The following is a 17,209-nucleotide window of genomic DNA, read 5'->3' as shown; positions in this document are numbered from 1 at the left end:
ACACTATATATAATAGAGATAGATACACAGTGTACATAAAAACTAGGTACATAATTCCCAAAATGATGATACTATTGTCAACATGACGTGATTGTTCAATTTGCACAACGATCTAACATTGTATTTCCTTTGATCTCTATTGAAGTTACAGATTACAGAATTCTCAAAGAAAATTGTTTGCACATGATTGGTAGACTTTGATTTAGAACAACTAAATTTGTAACTTTACCAACTTTTGAATGCAACTTGAGCTTAAAGTTTCACTAATGTCCATCTGGGTTTCTGTTCCAAGATAAGTACGATGGATCTCCAAGGGTCCTGCAAGAACAAGTGAACCAATTTGCATGAGTTGTCACTAGGTAACATCAAAGTTGAAATCAATCAGAGCAACAAGTCTATTAGTTCCAAGTCAAACCTTGTTAACCTGATTTTTGCTTATCAACTATAGAAAAATGTATTCATTGTACTGCGTACCATAAATGCTAACGACGAGCAAGATACTTACCAAGGCTTGAGCAGATAAAGAACCATGAAGGCTACCACAAGAAATATGCAAAGGCTATCGATTGTAAGATATGCAACACCAATGAAACCATTCTTCCCACCTATCCATGAGGTAGTAGAAAGTACCAACCTCTTCTCCCCTTCAAAATTGTAAGTGTTGTAGTTGTTCTCTATTGTCATTGAGATTTGTTCATTGGCTGCGAGGTCTCTCTCAATTCTCCCATAGAGTTTTCTAAACTATGGCAAGGCAGCTGTCCTCATCCAAACAATGAGATATTCTTGCTCGCTCAACTGCAAATTTTATTACAATGATTGCTACCAACTTGAATACAACATATGATATAGAAATGAAAGATAGAAAAACACTTACAGCTTGGCACCTCATATGAGACCTCCCTGCTGGAAGTATTTAGGGTAGACATCACTGCCAAATTTGTCATCTTTGTCACTTTGCCAGGTGATGTTTTTTTTCTTGTTCACCTCGATGACTTTGCTTTGTGTTGCAAATGAGTATGTGTCATTGAACAAACTTACATCTAAATGTAGTAGTTAAATGTGAAAAATAAATACCAATCAACAAGTATAACTCATAAGGACATTTCATCATACACCTAGTCGGCAATATTTAACATGAGTGGTTGAGCATACATACTTTTGATTCTTTTCCTTCTCCACCAAATGAACACAGACACGATCAAGAACAAATGGATGCCCAAAGTTGTAGCAATGACTATGATCTTCACGAACCTCTTAGATTACTTTTCGGAATTTGTTGTTCTGAAACCTTTTGATTCTGATAAAAACAAGAGGAAAGGAGAGATTTTGATGTGTGTTTACAGATGTCAGGAGCTACAACAAGGCTAACAAAAAGCTCGTCGCCGCCTTGTGAGAACGTCCTCATGTCGATGGAGCTTCTGTGTGAACATAAAATAAATGAAATGGCTTTCCTAAGACCAGGAAAACAAATGAAAATCAACTAAATTAAATAAAACTGTAATTGCCTCTAATTACTACTAAATCTTGTAAGTTGCATAGAAGCAAAAAATAATGAACGCTAAACATGATCGCCAACAGTGAAGCAAGGACAAAATCTATGATGGAAGAGTAACAGAAGGAAATGTACAGTCGGCTTACCCTGTGGTACTTAAGGAGCTCAAGGATGTCGAGGACAATGTCGTTGACGTAGCAGAAGTCGGAGGCCTCGCACTTCTTGGCGTGGTGTAGTCCGCTGGCCCAGTTGATGGCAATGTCGACATCTTCGCGGTTGATCTTCACGGCGGCGCCAATGGAGCCATCAGCGGAGGCCTGGTAGAACTCGAAGAGGCCTTCAAATACAAGACAACCCTCTCCAATGTTGAACCACTTTAGCTGTCGAGCGGACGCAGAGGAGGAGGTGGAGTCGTACGTGAGTTGCCCTTGCGCGGAAATGAGGGCAGCGGTGGCAGGCGAGATGGAGGCGAGAGGGCGTGAGAGGAGGAGTTGGATGGAGAAGGCGAGAGATGAGAAGTTGTGAGAGGGGGTCGGGAGGTTTTCGGAAGATGGGTGGGTGCGAGCTAGTGAAACCTAGGGTTTTTCAACTCCTTACTTCATCCAACGGTTTGTATCATTTTAGATTTAATTTAGATGAGAACTTGATAATAGACAACATTTAAAAAATGGTAATAGACAACACTTTTCAAGAAGTGTTGTCGTTGACCCACAAAAATCGCTAAAAGACAATGCTTTTTAAAAAAGCGTTGTCTATCAGTAAGAAAATAAAGAAATAGACAACGCTTTTCATTAAAAGCGTTGTTAAAAAAAAAACGACAACGCTTTTTAAAAAAAACGTTATCTTTTAAGTGTTGTAAAAGCCCAATTTTCTTGTAGTGGCAGCCCTGTCACGACGTTCCTCGGCCATACAACATAGAAACACACTAACACATAATAACATAGAGATAGAAATAGTGATTATGTCCGATCTCTTACTCCTTGTGGAGAATTGCTTCTCCTTTCAAGGTGATACCCTAGGCGTCCGTTAGTGGGGTAGCCCTATCATGATGCCCCTCGGTCATACGATATAGGGTACCCCCCTATGGGATTAACAATTCTACACAACCATTTGATAAAATATGCAAAAGATATATACATAAGCTTCACACACACATACTTCATCAAACATGAACAAGGCATTAACAAGTCATTGAATAGAAACATGGCAAATCTACATAGTTTTACATCTCCATCACATCACAAATACTCTCTAATCCTAGATCTAGAGATCTACTCCATTGCAAAGGAAGAACAGCCCTAAAACATAAAATAAAGCATACTTACAACCCTAGATGTGAGAAGAAGGGGAAGAAGAGATGCTTGCCAATGATTCTAATATCTTGGGGATGCCTCCTTGCTCTAGAGATGGACGGATCTTCAAGGGAATAGAGGTGAATAAAGCTCTAGGGTTTCCCCCTAAGGGGAGACCCCTTCCCCAAGGAGAGGGACGAAGTCCCAAACCTAAGATGAGTCAAAGAATGGGGATCTTGACCCTTTTATACCTCCTCCAAGCTGCCCAAGAAAACTAAGATTACAGGGTCCAGTAAAATGAGTTTTTCACCCATTAAACTAGATTTTCTTATGATTTTCCCTAAACCAAAGTTGTATCTCTTGAAATTATCTTCAATCTGATACTTGTATCGAGCCCTGGCTCCAATTGAGCCGAAAGTTATGGTGGTTCAAAGTTTGGTCTGCAGTCTGGGTGGAGGTCTAGTTGAACCTATGGTTGGGAGACACGACCATGCCATTTAGCATAGGAATACAATGCTTTATCTCTGTTGGATCTGAAGCACAGTTGTAGATCTTGAAGTCAGCTACATTTTGGTATAAAGAACAGCCCGAAACTCCAACGGAGCACAAAGTTATGACCATTTTACGATCGGTCTGCAATTTGCCCAGAATTCAGCACAGCTCTGTTTTGGCATGGTACAATCCATGTTCTTCGTCACACAGCCGTGTAGAATCCACACGGCCTCACACGGCTTCCTCTCAGGTTGAGTCACATGGTCGTGTGGCTCACACGGCCGTGGCCTTCCTCTTCTCTGCCAAAGTCATACGGTCGTGTGGATTCACACGGTCGTGGCCTTCTTTGCCTCTGGAAATTTGGCACGGTCGTGCCATTTGGTACGGCCTTGTGCTACTTGGCCACGGGGATAATGGCACGGCTGTGTGTCTCACATGGTCGTGGCCCTCTTCACATCTGGATTGCAGGCATGGGCGAAACATGCTAATGGCCACACGGTCGTGTGGCCTACACGGCCCAAGCTCCTGTGTGCGTTTTTGTTCCATTTTAGCTCCAAATAGCCTCTTGTCAATAAAAACAAGCAAAGAGCATATCTCCAAATAAAATATAATGGAAGTATGACATTATAAAGAGATAGGGTGCAATAAACATAGATTATGTTAATAAAATGCAAGTAGATGTGCGTCCAAAAATGCATAAAAGTGTATATAATCTATGCACATCAACTACCAGATCAATAATCTAAAAATTTTAGTCTAAGTTGTTCAGTAGGAAATCTATCATCTATGGAGAGGGTACCACTAGCACTAGTAACAGGCAGATTAAGAATCCACTTTTTTTTTAAACAAATAGAGCTTGTGTAATAAATTCAAGAAACATTGCAAATACGGACAAAATTTATGGAAAGATTCGAATTTCAGGATTACCTACAAAGCATTGTCGGCCAAAACAAAAGGAATACGTGAAAGAGTGGTGAAAACATGGGCTTAGACGACTAGAAGGCGCCTTTAGTGAAGAACAGAAGCAATAAAGTTTTAGTTATGTTAGTAGTTTATTTCAGATTGGAGATGCCTCCATTTTTTGGAAGGCACCTTCAATCGCAGAACTAGGCAGCCTCCAGTATCTGGAGGCACCTCGGTTGTGTTTCGGTGGGAATTTTTCTGCCTCTTTGCGAGGTGCCTTGGTTGTTCCAAGGCACCTCGAATAAACGAGCAGTGAATTTTGCCACTTTAAGGGGGAGCCTTGGATGTTCCAAGGTTCCTTCAATTGTTTTTATGTTTTAATTTGATTTAATTAACTTAAGTTATTTTAAAATTTAATTTAAGTTTAATTAACTTTAATTTTTAGTTTTTAAGTTTCAAGTTTAAGTTAATTAAGTTTTCTAAATTTTAATTAAGTTTTAAATTTAATTAGATTGAAATAAGTTTAATTTAAGTTTATTGTTCATTTTAAGTTGAGTTTGAAGTTAAAGTTTTAACTAAAAAAAACTTAGTTTAAAAATAATCATCTAAAAAATTATCCTTAATAAATGTCTAAAATTTTCATACTTGAATGATATAAGGATCATTAAGTCTTTGAATAAGTTAGCCACAAGTGGTTTATTTTTATAAAAAAAAAAGATTACTTTTTGGTTTATGTTGATGCTTTGTATCTACATTTGGAACCTAGGGTACACCTTATACATCTCACACCGGTGTAAGTTTCATAGTACACAATCAAAGTTAATTCCTTGGTGCTTGTAAGATGACAAAGCTGCTATGTCTATGGGAATATGGATTCTAGAGTTCTAACCTAGGCTAAGTCTAATTTAATTCTTGATTTTAATAAAAACATATAATAATTTTTGTAAAAAATATTTAAAAAATATGTTTAAAAAATAGCAACAAGTCCTACTCTATAATACACATACCCAATTATCATCATAAATTACTAAATTTGAATTTTGATAGTGGTTTAATGAAAATGTCAGTTAAATTTGATTGAACTCAACATAATTAAGTTCAATATTTTCTTTGGTGACGTGGTCCCTAACAAAGTGATATTTAATTTTAATATATTTTTTTCTTGAATTATGCACTAGATTTTTGTTTAAGTTAATTGAGCTTATATTATCAATAAATATTTTTAGATTTTTATATTATAAGTTAAAGTCTTTTAATATGTGCATCATCCATAATAATTGTATTACATATTCACCCATTGCTATATATATTCTGTTTCAGTAGTAGACAAAGCAACGCAGGGTTGTTTTCTACTAAATCAGCTGATAAGTGATGGTTCAAGGAGTTAGTATTCACCACTTATATTTTTTTTTATCCAATTTACTGCCGATATAATCTGTCAGAAAATCCAATAAGTTCAAAGTTTGTTGTCCTAGGGTATTACATTCCTACATTAATTGTTCATTTTAGAAATCTAAAGATTCTTTTAATATTAATTAAATGTGATTCATTAGTGCAGGTTTGGTATCTTGCATACATACTAACCATAAATAGAATGTCAAGTTGGCTTGTAGTTAGGTATAAGAGTTTACCTATGATATTTCTGTAGTATTTAAGGTCAACTGATTTTCTATTTGGATCACTATCTAATGTTATATTAGTTATCATTGGTGTTTTTATTTCCTTAGTATTTTCCATTCCAAACCTTTTAAGTAATTTGTTTTTGTATTTTTATTGATATACATAATTACCTTCTTTAGTTTGCTAAATTTATAAACCTATGAAAAATGTTAGTTCACCCACTAAACTGATTTCAAATTCTTGTTCCATTAAAGTTATAAATTCTTATAAAAAATTTAAGTTTATTGATCCAAAAACTATGTCATCTATATACTTGGGCTATAAAAATATCCGTCCCCTCAGGACGTTCTAGTGACTAGCGCATGAGATGTTGACACCATGAGGTCTAAGGTTCGAATATTGGCAAAACCGAGATAAATACCTCCCTTATATGTTAGTCACTATTCTAAAGGCTAGTAACCGTCCGTGATTTACCTCCTCCGTGTTGGCCCTGGGATGGGTTGGCGGGGACGTTGTGGGTGAGCATATTCGCCTTTTTACCACCTTGAGCTATAAAAATATCCAACCCAAGGTTTTTTACAAAAAGAGTTGAGTCGACTCATCCTTGATTGAATCCTTTGGATATCAAATATGTAGATAATCTTTCGTATCAAGTCCTAGTGTTTATTTTAGACTATATAATACTTTCTTTAATTTGAATACATGGTCAGGATAATCTATACTTTTAAACTCATGTGGTTGACCTACTTAAACTTATTTCTTGATTAGTTCTTTAAAGAAAGTGAATTTAATATCCATTTGATAGAGTTTGAATCCTTTATGGGTTGCAGAACTCAATAACATTCTAATGGATTCAAGTCTGGCTACTGGGGTATAAGTTTCATCATAGTAAAGTCCCTCTACTTTACTAAACACTTTAGCTATTAATTTTACTTTATTTCTTATAGTTTCACCTTTTTCATTCAGTTTATTTCTAAATACCAATTTTGTTTTTATGAATTTTTTAGTTTTGGGCAAAGGTACTAAGTTTCAGACCTCATTTCATATAAATTGAGTCAATTCTACTTACATAGCTATAATTTGTGTCAAGTGGTGATTATTCTACTATTTTGGGTTCAATTTTAGATAATAATGCAATTTGATTTAGGTTTCTAAATGTTTATCGTTTGAACTCTTAGGTCTAGTTCATCTAATATTTATTCAATTAGATAGCCGAAACTAACTCTTATTGTCCTTGAATCAGTTTGTTCTTGTAGATTCTCTTGTGGTTGATCTTGTTCATCTTCTTGATCTTCTATTTAGTTTTGGTTTTCACTTGCTCCCCGTTGATCAATACTAGACCTAACAAAGGCTATGTAACGCCCCGCCCCTCCTGCTAAGGCGGCGGGGGTTACTTTACAACAATACATACCTACTTACTACAGCGGAAGTCTTACTTATAGGATTTTAAAACTTTTCTTTTTTTTTCTTTAAAAATCAACATGACTAATCAACTGGACGTATAAAACCACATAGCATACTTAGCATGATTTTTAAGTCATAATACCCAAACACAAAATTAAATGTCATAGAGTCATAATGCAGTAACATAAACTAGGCATAGTTCTTATTAAACAAAAGCAGGTCTTTCTCCTTTAGCCAAGCCACTACCACACACATCCTTCTAGCCTCTCCTGCTGCTCCCCTAGTTCATCTATTCCTTGCCTTTATCTGTGGTACAAGAAAGTAAGCTGTGAGCACTCATGGCTCAGTAAGTTCCTTTCCTACTCACAAAAATCGTATAGCATATCAAAATCACAAGACATAACACATGGAGACAATTTCATCATAGCATGTAGCATATCATGGCATATTGTAACATAATTCGTAAGGTATCATGGCATAACATAACATAATATAATCATCAAATGCACCCTGGCATATCATAACATCATCGTAAATATCATGACATAATCATAAGGTATATGCAAGGTGAATTTCTAAACATGTATCATGAAAACATATGCAACATGTCTTTTGAAAACTTATAATATAAATACTTAAACATAATCTCAACATAAGGGGGGCCCCGGCTTGTACCACATACATAAATGCGTGCGTCCTATGTAGGTCCAAGGTAGCAAGTCTTGAACCCTACAAGGCATACATACTAGGCTCATTTCTTAGTCCATCGACCTAGGGGCACTTAGGAGTCCATCCCTAACGAGGCCCGTTTCTTAGTCCATCAACTCCGGGGCACTTATGGAGCCCACCCTTGGTACAAGCCTTAAAAGTAAAGTAGCATGTCATACATATCTTTAATTCTTAACCTATCATTCATGTCATAATCATATCATGAAGAGTGCTCCTAGTCCCAATTGATAGGGAAGCATCTCTTAGGCATAACATAAAGCATGTATAATTGGCACACAGCTCATCATGAATTTTTTGGGCACACAACACATCATGATCACATGCATAATTGGGCACACAGCACATCATGAACTTGGGCACATAGCATATCATAAATTTGGGCACATAGCATATCATAAATTTAAGCACATAGCATATCATAACTTTAGGCACATAGCACATCATAAATTTGGGCACATAGCATATCATAAATTTAAGCACATAGCATATCATAACTTTAGGCACATAGCACATCATAAACTTGGGCACATAGCACATCATCATACATAGGTCATAAGCATACATAAGTATAGCAACATATCATATTCCTATCATATCATAAAGCATTGCATATGAAGCATATGGGGAAAAAAAAGAACATAAGTAGGTCTCTAACCCAAAGGTCATGTGGTGGCCGAAACATGTAGTTGTAGCCTAGGTTAGCAAGCAACATAAGAGCATGTGAACCCTAAACCTTTATCATATCTTATATCATAAGGAACACCTTAAGCATATTTGGTTTGGGTTCCAAGCTTCCTAGGTCTTTACTTATATCATGGCAGAAACCCATCAAGCCTCAAATTAGGTTATAAGCAACATACAAACATGTAAACCCTAACTAATGTCATATCATATATAATAAGAAACAACTTGAGCATGTTTAGTTGGGTTCTAAGTTCTCTAAGCTTTTAACCTTGACATGGCCGAACCCTAGCAAGTATGATTCTAGGTTACAAGTAGCATGAAAGTGTTGAACCTTAAATCCATATCATAATACATATCATGAGGAACATCATAAGCACATTTAGTTCAAGTTCCAAACTTCCTAAGCCTTTTAATTCAAGGTGGCCGAAACTTATCAAGCATGGGAATTAGGTTTTTAGTGGCATAAGAGCATGAAAACCATAAATAATTTCATAGCATTTATTACAAGAACATCATGAGCATATCTAAGTTGGGTTCTAAGTTTCCTTAGGCCTTTAACCTAATGGTGGCCGAAACATGTAAGACATAGACTAGTTTTCATGTTCCATAAAGCATGTAAACCCTACATAAATTTCATGGTATTTATTACAAGGAATAACATGAGCAAACTTAGTTTAAGTTCTAAACATCCTAGGTCTTAAAACCTTGTGTGGCCGAAAGTTGTAGAGCATGTAACTAAATTTCTATGCAACAAACAAGCATAAGGACATCAAGTTAGGGGGTGTTTGGTTGATGGGTTTGGGAATGAGGGAATGGAATGATAGTAAAAGATAGTGTTTGGATTGTGGGTTTGGGAATGACATTTTGGGAATGATTACTAGATTTATGGGAATCAGCCAAACCCATATAACATGATGGGTTTCATTTCCATTCCTATTCCCATTCCATCCTACTATCAAACCCATACCCATAGTCATTCCCATTATTTAACCAAACGCCCCCTTAGTTTTATATCTTTTCATCAAGAAGGTCATGAGCATCTTAAACTTGTTTTAAGCTTTCCCTAGGCCTCATATCTCAACATAGCTGAATCTTCACAAACATGAAATAGAGTTCAAATCAACATAAACTCATGGGCATATCATATTAGCTTCATATTTTATCTTAGGGAAAATCATGGCATGCTTAGTTTTAGGTTTAAAGCTCTTCTAGGCCCTTAGTTCTACCATGGCCGAATGTTCATGAGCTTGAAAATGAAGTTCAAATCAACATACAAGTGGAAGAAAATGTTAACAACACTATTATCATAGGGCACATATCATAAGAACAAGGGAGCATGCTTAGTTTGAGTCCTACGCTTACTTAGTTCTTTTGTTCATGCTTGGCCGAGAATCTAAGATCATAAATCTAAATTCTAACTAAACATTCTAGCATAAAAACATTAGGTTAACCTCCTACCATAAAATACATATCATAAGAAATATACTGAGCACCTCTAGTTGAATTTTAAAGTTCCTTAGATTCTTCTTTTTATCTTGGCCGAAATTTCCATGAAGTAACCCTAGGTTTTTAAGTAATCTATCTTCATGAAAACCATATGAACTATTGTACCACAGGTGAGGGGAAGCTTACATCCTTTCGCTTGTGGTTTTTCTTAAGAAGAAAAGTATCCTAGGTGCCAAGGAAGGAGAGAGCTTCTTCTTCTTGTACCTCCTTTTGTTTCTCTTTCTTGGAAGGGATAGATCTTGAAGGTCTCCTCTCTAAACTTAGTTTTTCTTGAAGAGAATCTTAGCTTAGCTCTCGGACAAAGGAAAGGGAGGGAGTTCTTGGTTCGGTGAGGAATGAAGAAGAAAGAGGAAGAAGGAAGAAATGATTTAATCCCTTATTTTTCTTCTCCAATCTATTTATTCCCATGCCCATGAAACATGTCTTCATTCACTCCCTCAACTCCTCTTTTCCCCCACTCCATTAATTCCATGAAAATAGAGAGAGGGAGGGAAGTAGTAAATCCCTCTTTTGCTTGCTCCTTTTCTTAACCAAGAGGGAAAAGAAGGTAAGCAACTTGGTTTTCTCTTGTTCTTTTTGCTTAGTTTTCTTTTCTCCTTTAACTAAATTTTTCATTCCTTTCTATCTAATTATTTCTCCTTATCCTAATGGTTATCATTCATCAATTTATCTCCATAAATTGTGGGAGGTTCAAGGTTCAATCCTTGACCTCACCTCTTCTTATTTTATATTTTCTTTTTTCTCTTATTCTTATCATTTCTTTATGCTCTAAGGAAAATAATATTCATATACCTATTTTATAATTTCATGGGTGTTACAGGCTATTGGTATATTGAGTCTGATTTTGATTAGGCTCTTTAGAGTTAGAGTTTTCATCAAATTTTATATTTGTTATTCCTCAATCCTTAGTGTACTTTTATTATAAACTCTGTAAGCTCTGCTATTAAGTGAATATCCTATAAATTAATTTTCAACATTCGAGGTAAATTTTTCTAAATGTTATCTTGTACTTAATATATATATTGAATATCTAAATACTTTAAAATATTTAATATTAGATATTTTATTATAACAAATTCCATAGGAGGTTTTATTATATTGTGTTTTATAGTTGTTCTATTTTAGATGTAGCAAGTTGTACTAATGGTTTCAACCCAAAAGTACTTGGATAGTTGATATTCATTAAGTATTGTTCTACTGGTTTCTTGTAAGTTTCTATTTTTTTATTTTCATTATTTCAATTTTTTAAGGTGTTTTAGGACATGAAAATTCATGATGATAATCATTTTCTATACAGAAATAATTAAACCTATAGTTTTTAAATTCACAGTCATTATCACTCTTAATTCTTTTGATTTTTAAATCTTTTTTATTTTCTGTTTGTTTATAAAAATTATTAAAGATTTTAAATATTTCATCTTTATTTCTTAAATATTTTTAAATCATCAATTATTACTAAGTAGTTTAAACTTTCATTTATTACTTGAACTCTATATGAGTCAAATAGATCTTACTGTATTAGTTCAAGGATTGAGTTGGTTTGAACTTGATTAGTTGATTTGTGAATTGATTTAATTTATTTTCTTTGTTGACAAGCATTCCTTGTAGCAAGTCGATTTGGAAGTCTTGAGTGTAGTTCACTCCTCCTAGAGTCTCCCTAGTCACAGAGCTTCGCAGCATGTTTCCCGAGTGCAAAGGTGAAGAATAGAATACAAGAATTATTGTCTGAGCACTATTCCCAAGGCTTCTTTTTATAAGTCATTTTCGATCTACTGATAAGCCTTATCGATATATCAAACCTCAATAAAACATGATCCAAAAGACCGAGCTCTTCATGATCTAGATCGAGCCTCGCAATCTTGTCTTATCAAGTGGATCAATCTAGAGAACCAGGACACATCATCGATCTGAGTCCGGACCCGAACTCAATAACCTAAACCCAATCAGTAGACCAAAAACCTAGATCAGTCGACCGAACCTTCTTGGGTCCAGTTCAACCCAGACTTGGTCTAGTTGTGTCCGATTACATTTATCTACTCTTTGTTTTACTTTCAGTTCTCGGTTCCTACAAAATAGCCATACATAACACAAGCAAGCAACCTAGCTTAATCCTGTAAGTCTACCTGACCTATTAGCCTTATCATTTGATTAGAGTTCACTCCTCAAAATTTTACCACCAAAGAGTCACTCCCTTAGGATCAAGTTATACTCTTATAAATCTACCTGATCTACTAGGCTTCTTGTTGAATTTCCTCCAAGACTTCACCACCTAAGGCTAATTCCCTTAGGATTTCCCTTCGCCAAGTGTAAATTACCGGGAAAATGGCGAATAAGGATAAGTTAATTTTCTGAAATTTTTAGAAATTTTTCGGGAATTTTTCGGAGCTTGTATGGACGAGTTTACGAGGATGAAAACGGGGCCCCGGGAAAGCCTGTTTAGGCTACCCCATTTAAGAGAGAAAAAGTTTATTTATTTATATTCTTTTCTTTTTCTTTTCTTTTTCCCCCTAAACGCCATTTTCACTCCCTCACCGCCAAACCCGACGCACCCTCTTCTTCATCCTCATTTGTGCCCTAACCTCCCTTCCCAACCGGCGCCGATCACTTCTCTTCATCTCCGGGTGGCGCCGAAGCTTCTTTCCCTTCTCCTTCTACTCCTTCCCATCTCCCTTCTCCTCCATCCCTGCACAAGCGCCGGCGAGCACGAGCCACTGCTGGCCGAGCCATCGCCGCCTAATTTGTCCGATTTCCTGAGCCCTAGGTTGGGTTCACAACCTGACCGAGCCTCCACTCCCTCTCCTTCCTCTCGAGTCGATGCTGGTTGATGTCATGCTGCCGGCGGACATCGTCCGATCACATAGGTGTTGTGCAGTCACTGATCCTGCTTTCTTCTCCGCTGATCACCGGAGGTTATTAGGTCATCTTCCTCTCAAGGTTGTCGCCTGCACAGGAAGATCTTCAGCAAGGAAGGGGGAGCCAAGCCCTAGCATCGATCTTCGCTCGCGATCAACCCATTGCTGGACAAGCCTTCCCTGATTCCATCTTTAGCCGATCTCCTCTCGTGCCTTGCTTCCTCCACAGAGCAGACACCTTTGTGGAATTGATGTTGCATCACCGGAACAGCAGATTCTAACCGAGAAAGTATGGCTGCATCCTTACCTTTTTCCTCCTCTTTGTTCTGTTCGAGTGCCACCACCAGATGGTGATCAATCTAGGTAAGCTTGTCTGGAATCTTGAAGAATTCATTGATAATGGTCTAATTAGTTTCCGTTGTGATGTTCTTCCTGATGTTGGACTCGTGGGAGGCATAGGAACAACTCCTTGATGGACTTCCTCTAGGCAGATTTCTGTCCTATGCATTCTTGCGGCTGAGTAAGGTTTCGGTTGAAGTTTTGGGGGTTGTTTGAGGTGAGTGTGGTTATGTTTGTTCGATTCTAGTAGATACATTCCTGTACAAATTGCTTCTTGGATTTATCATCTACTTTGGTTTGGATATTTATGTGGAATTAAACAGGGTGACCTAATAGACGTTGGATTAGGTTCTAGGTTTAGCTAGTTGTTGATTATGTGATTAGCTAAATAATATATATATGTATATCATGTGATTGCAGGACTTGGATTCGAGGCGAGCGTTTCAACGTAGGACTTCTGGACACGATCTACGTATAAAGGCGGGTACCTTGACTTATCTTTTTGATATGTCTTGTTGATATGCCTAGTAGGTTATAGCCTTTAGTAATAATTATGTTCGTCCTTGTTTCGGTACGTCACTACCGGATACTCGTCACATGCTTGTTTGCTCACCTGTTATGCATTTTTATGCTAGTACCCATATGATTATATATATGCTCAGTGAGGTAGTGGCATACCATGCTTGTTATGTTCAGGACCTAGGGTTTTGATATCTTATCTGACCTGTGTACAGGTAGTGTGAGTATTCCCATCTTGATATGATTATTTTAGGTTCTTTGTGGATTATAGCTATTTAGTTAGCTGTACGTGTCTGATTGACATATTGGAGGTATCTTCTCGATTTAAATCTGTGTCGTGGTATGTGCATATGGGTGTGAGTGTCATATTGGAAGTATCTTGTCGACTACATCGATGTTGTGATATGTACATATGTGTTTTGTGTGGTATCTGAGGTATCTTGTTGATTATGTGTGATTTGTGAGTGCATCTGGGTTTAGTATGCCTTATTGGAAGTATATGTTGATTATACTTTTGGCATATGTGTATATATGTCATGTGAGTGTTGTTTGAGGGGTATTGTTGATTTTACCTACGATGATATATGCACACGGGTTCAGTATACATTGTTGGAGGTATCACGGTGATTGATACCTATGATGTGAGTATTTTTGGTGTGTACTAATTGGAGGATTATGTCGATCATACATATGTTGTGTGTGCACGTGTGTCAGATGTATGGTTGGTAGCATCATGATGATTCTACCTATGTTAAATGTAGAATGTTAAATGTCTACATTATGATATTGGTTGTTTTACCCTGTCAACTACTTCTCCCATTAGTGGGTGACCGACCCACTAGGAGGATGATAGAGTTGACTATGGATTTGATTTGCTTACTGGGTGGTTATACCCTAGGCTACCCACAATGATCTATGGTAGAGAGATCTCGTGCAGTCTCTAGCTAGATAGTTAGGTGCTTTGGGCACTTATGTATTGTTGTGGTAGAGCGTAGCTCCCACATGTTATGGATCATTTGTGGTAGAGCGTAGCTTCCACATATTCTGGGTTCCCACATATTTAGGGATTGTTTTGTAGTGGAGTGTTGCTCCCACATATTGCGGATTGCTTATAGTGGAGCTTTGCTCCCATGTTTATTGTAGATACATATTTCGGATTATCCCACATATGGAGGATTTCTTGTGGTTGAGCGTTGCGTCCATATATGTGGTATTTTGTGTGATGGAGCGTTGCTTTCACACTGGAGGATATATTCTTTGGTGATTTATATCGTTGGTGATCAGATCTATTTATTGTTGAGGATCTTATGGTTGAGGATGTCTGATGTACGGACATTATAAGTTCTTGGTTTTATCATTTAGGCTTATAGTACCCTAGATGTTATCATGGACTCGATGATTTGGGTATCCCTAGGATATTGGATCAATATCCGTTATCTTGATTGACGACATGGTGATCTATTTCCGATCTGAAGTGTATCACGTACACTATCTTCGCATAGTTGTAAGGATGTTTCGATGGGAACATTTAATTAAAACTCAGTAGTGTATATTTTAATTATCTTCTGTAAGATATAATTTTTTTTAAGGAATTGTATCATATGAGAATAATGGTGAACTTAAGGTATTCTCTTGTATTCCGTGATGAATTCACTTCTGAATATGTTATTCTCCGATCCTTCTGGTTCCTTGTTTCCTCTCCACCAATTTGATGTTTCATGAAACCCCGATGCCTTACTCTGTGTGCCAGCCTTTCACCTGTTTAAATTGGCTTTGATTCAGTTTATATTTGTGCCAACTACTTGGGATTGGATGACTGGATGTATCCATGTCATCGTAACTAGGTTTTGAAATCTATGAGTGTAGAAATTGTGACCTTGTTTGCTGTTAAACAAGGCTAGACTAATTAACAGACGATGCATTTACAATATTCTGAGGCTAATATTTTGTCAAAGCGGTTCTCATTGTTTCAGAAGGAGATTCTTAAAGCCACATCATGCATATCCAATGCTTACATGCATTATCCGTGCTCTTATATATATATATATATATATATATATATATATAGGGTTTAGGGTTTAGATAGATATGCTTAAAGCTTGGAGCATACTAAGCTGATTTATCAATCCAACTCAATTGAGTTTCTTTATGGATATGCTAGATGAGGATGAAATACCTAGTTAGATTTATTTTTGGTCCAAATCTAGAGAATTAGCAAAGCATGAGGATACTTAATCCCTGATATTAGAGAATGAGATAATTAAAGGAATCCTTGTGAATTACTTATGGACAAGAATAACCTATCTTTGTTATCTTTGTACGGTATTAAGTGGTTTTTTGCATGTACCGTTTTCATTTAATTGGCCACACATTGCTTTTATACCCTTGTTATGTCAAACCTATAAAAGAGCATAGAAATTCTAGCTACGTCAATCTAATTTTGATCTCAGATGGCAATGAGGATAAAGGAGTCTATGTTGAGTGGAGTTGGTTGAGTTGCAAGATCTGTTCAGTAGAGCTTGACGATGTGGAAATGTGATGTGTTCACCTCATTTGAAGTAGAACTCGTATGGATTCAACTCATCAATCTGCAAGTGGTTCTGATGGGGTTGTGACCTATCAGGTGTTTGTGTGGTTGATGGGTTTAGGTATGGGAACTTGGTTAAGAGCTTGTAGGAGATAAGCTTAAACAAGGACATCATATGTAAGGCACGCCACGAAGGCAATCAAGTTGAATCCCTTCAGGAAGGTGAATCCAGTATAACTATGACCCAACCTTTAGAGTTATTGCATATTGACCTATTTGATAGTCACAACACAATATCCTTTAGTGGTCATAGGTGTTGCCTTGTTATTGAGGATGATTGTATCAGGTTTATTTGGATTAGCTTCTTTGAAATATAAGGATGAGGCTTTAAGGTCCTTATTAGTTTTTGCAAGGAAGTTAATGGAACGATATGAAGAAAGATATCGAAGAGTTTGTAGCTAAGTGTCTAGTCTGACTATGAATTTTTGTGGTAGGATTGCCTAGGATACAACGAGACGATGTCGTGATGACGATCACCCAAATCACGACATCTTCTTAGCAATTCGGGGGGAAAAAATGATTCTCTGTATCGTTGGCAGATCAGTATTGTCGGGAGATCATCAGATTTCATGGTGTCCCTTTGACTATTATTTCGAATAGAGACCCCCAGTTCACGTCTCGATTCTAGCAGAGTCTGCAGCAGTCCTTGGGCATTCAGTTCTGTTTTAGTACAACTTTCCATCTGCAGACAGATGGATAGTCAGAGCGGACAATACAGACTCTAGAGGATTTGCTGAGGTCACGTGTATTGGATTTTTGAGGCAGTTGGGTGGACCATTTGTCATTGGTA

At 36.8% G+C, this 17,209-nt stretch overlaps 1 long non-coding RNA gene across 1 annotated transcript; it reads right to left on the bottom strand.

Annotated features, from left to right (window-relative positions):
• Positions 1-275: 275 nt before the first annotated feature.
• On the bottom strand, positions 276-916 carry LOC122028072. Its single transcript, XR_006124625.1, has 3 exons — positions 875-916; positions 635-795; positions 276-318 (listed from the first exon to the last, which is right to left on the bottom strand). It is a non-coding gene; the product is annotated as an uncharacterized LOC122028072 (long non-coding RNA).
• Positions 917-17,209: the final 16,293 nt, after the last annotated feature.

Source organism: Zingiber officinale, chromosome 10A (genome assembly GCF_018446385.1).
Source record: "Zingiber officinale cultivar Zhangliang chromosome 10A, Zo_v1.1, whole genome shotgun sequence".
NCBI classification, from domain to species: Eukaryota; Viridiplantae; Streptophyta; class Magnoliopsida; order Zingiberales; family Zingiberaceae; genus Zingiber; species Zingiber officinale.
This window is presented reverse-complemented; position numbering and strand designations above follow the sequence as displayed.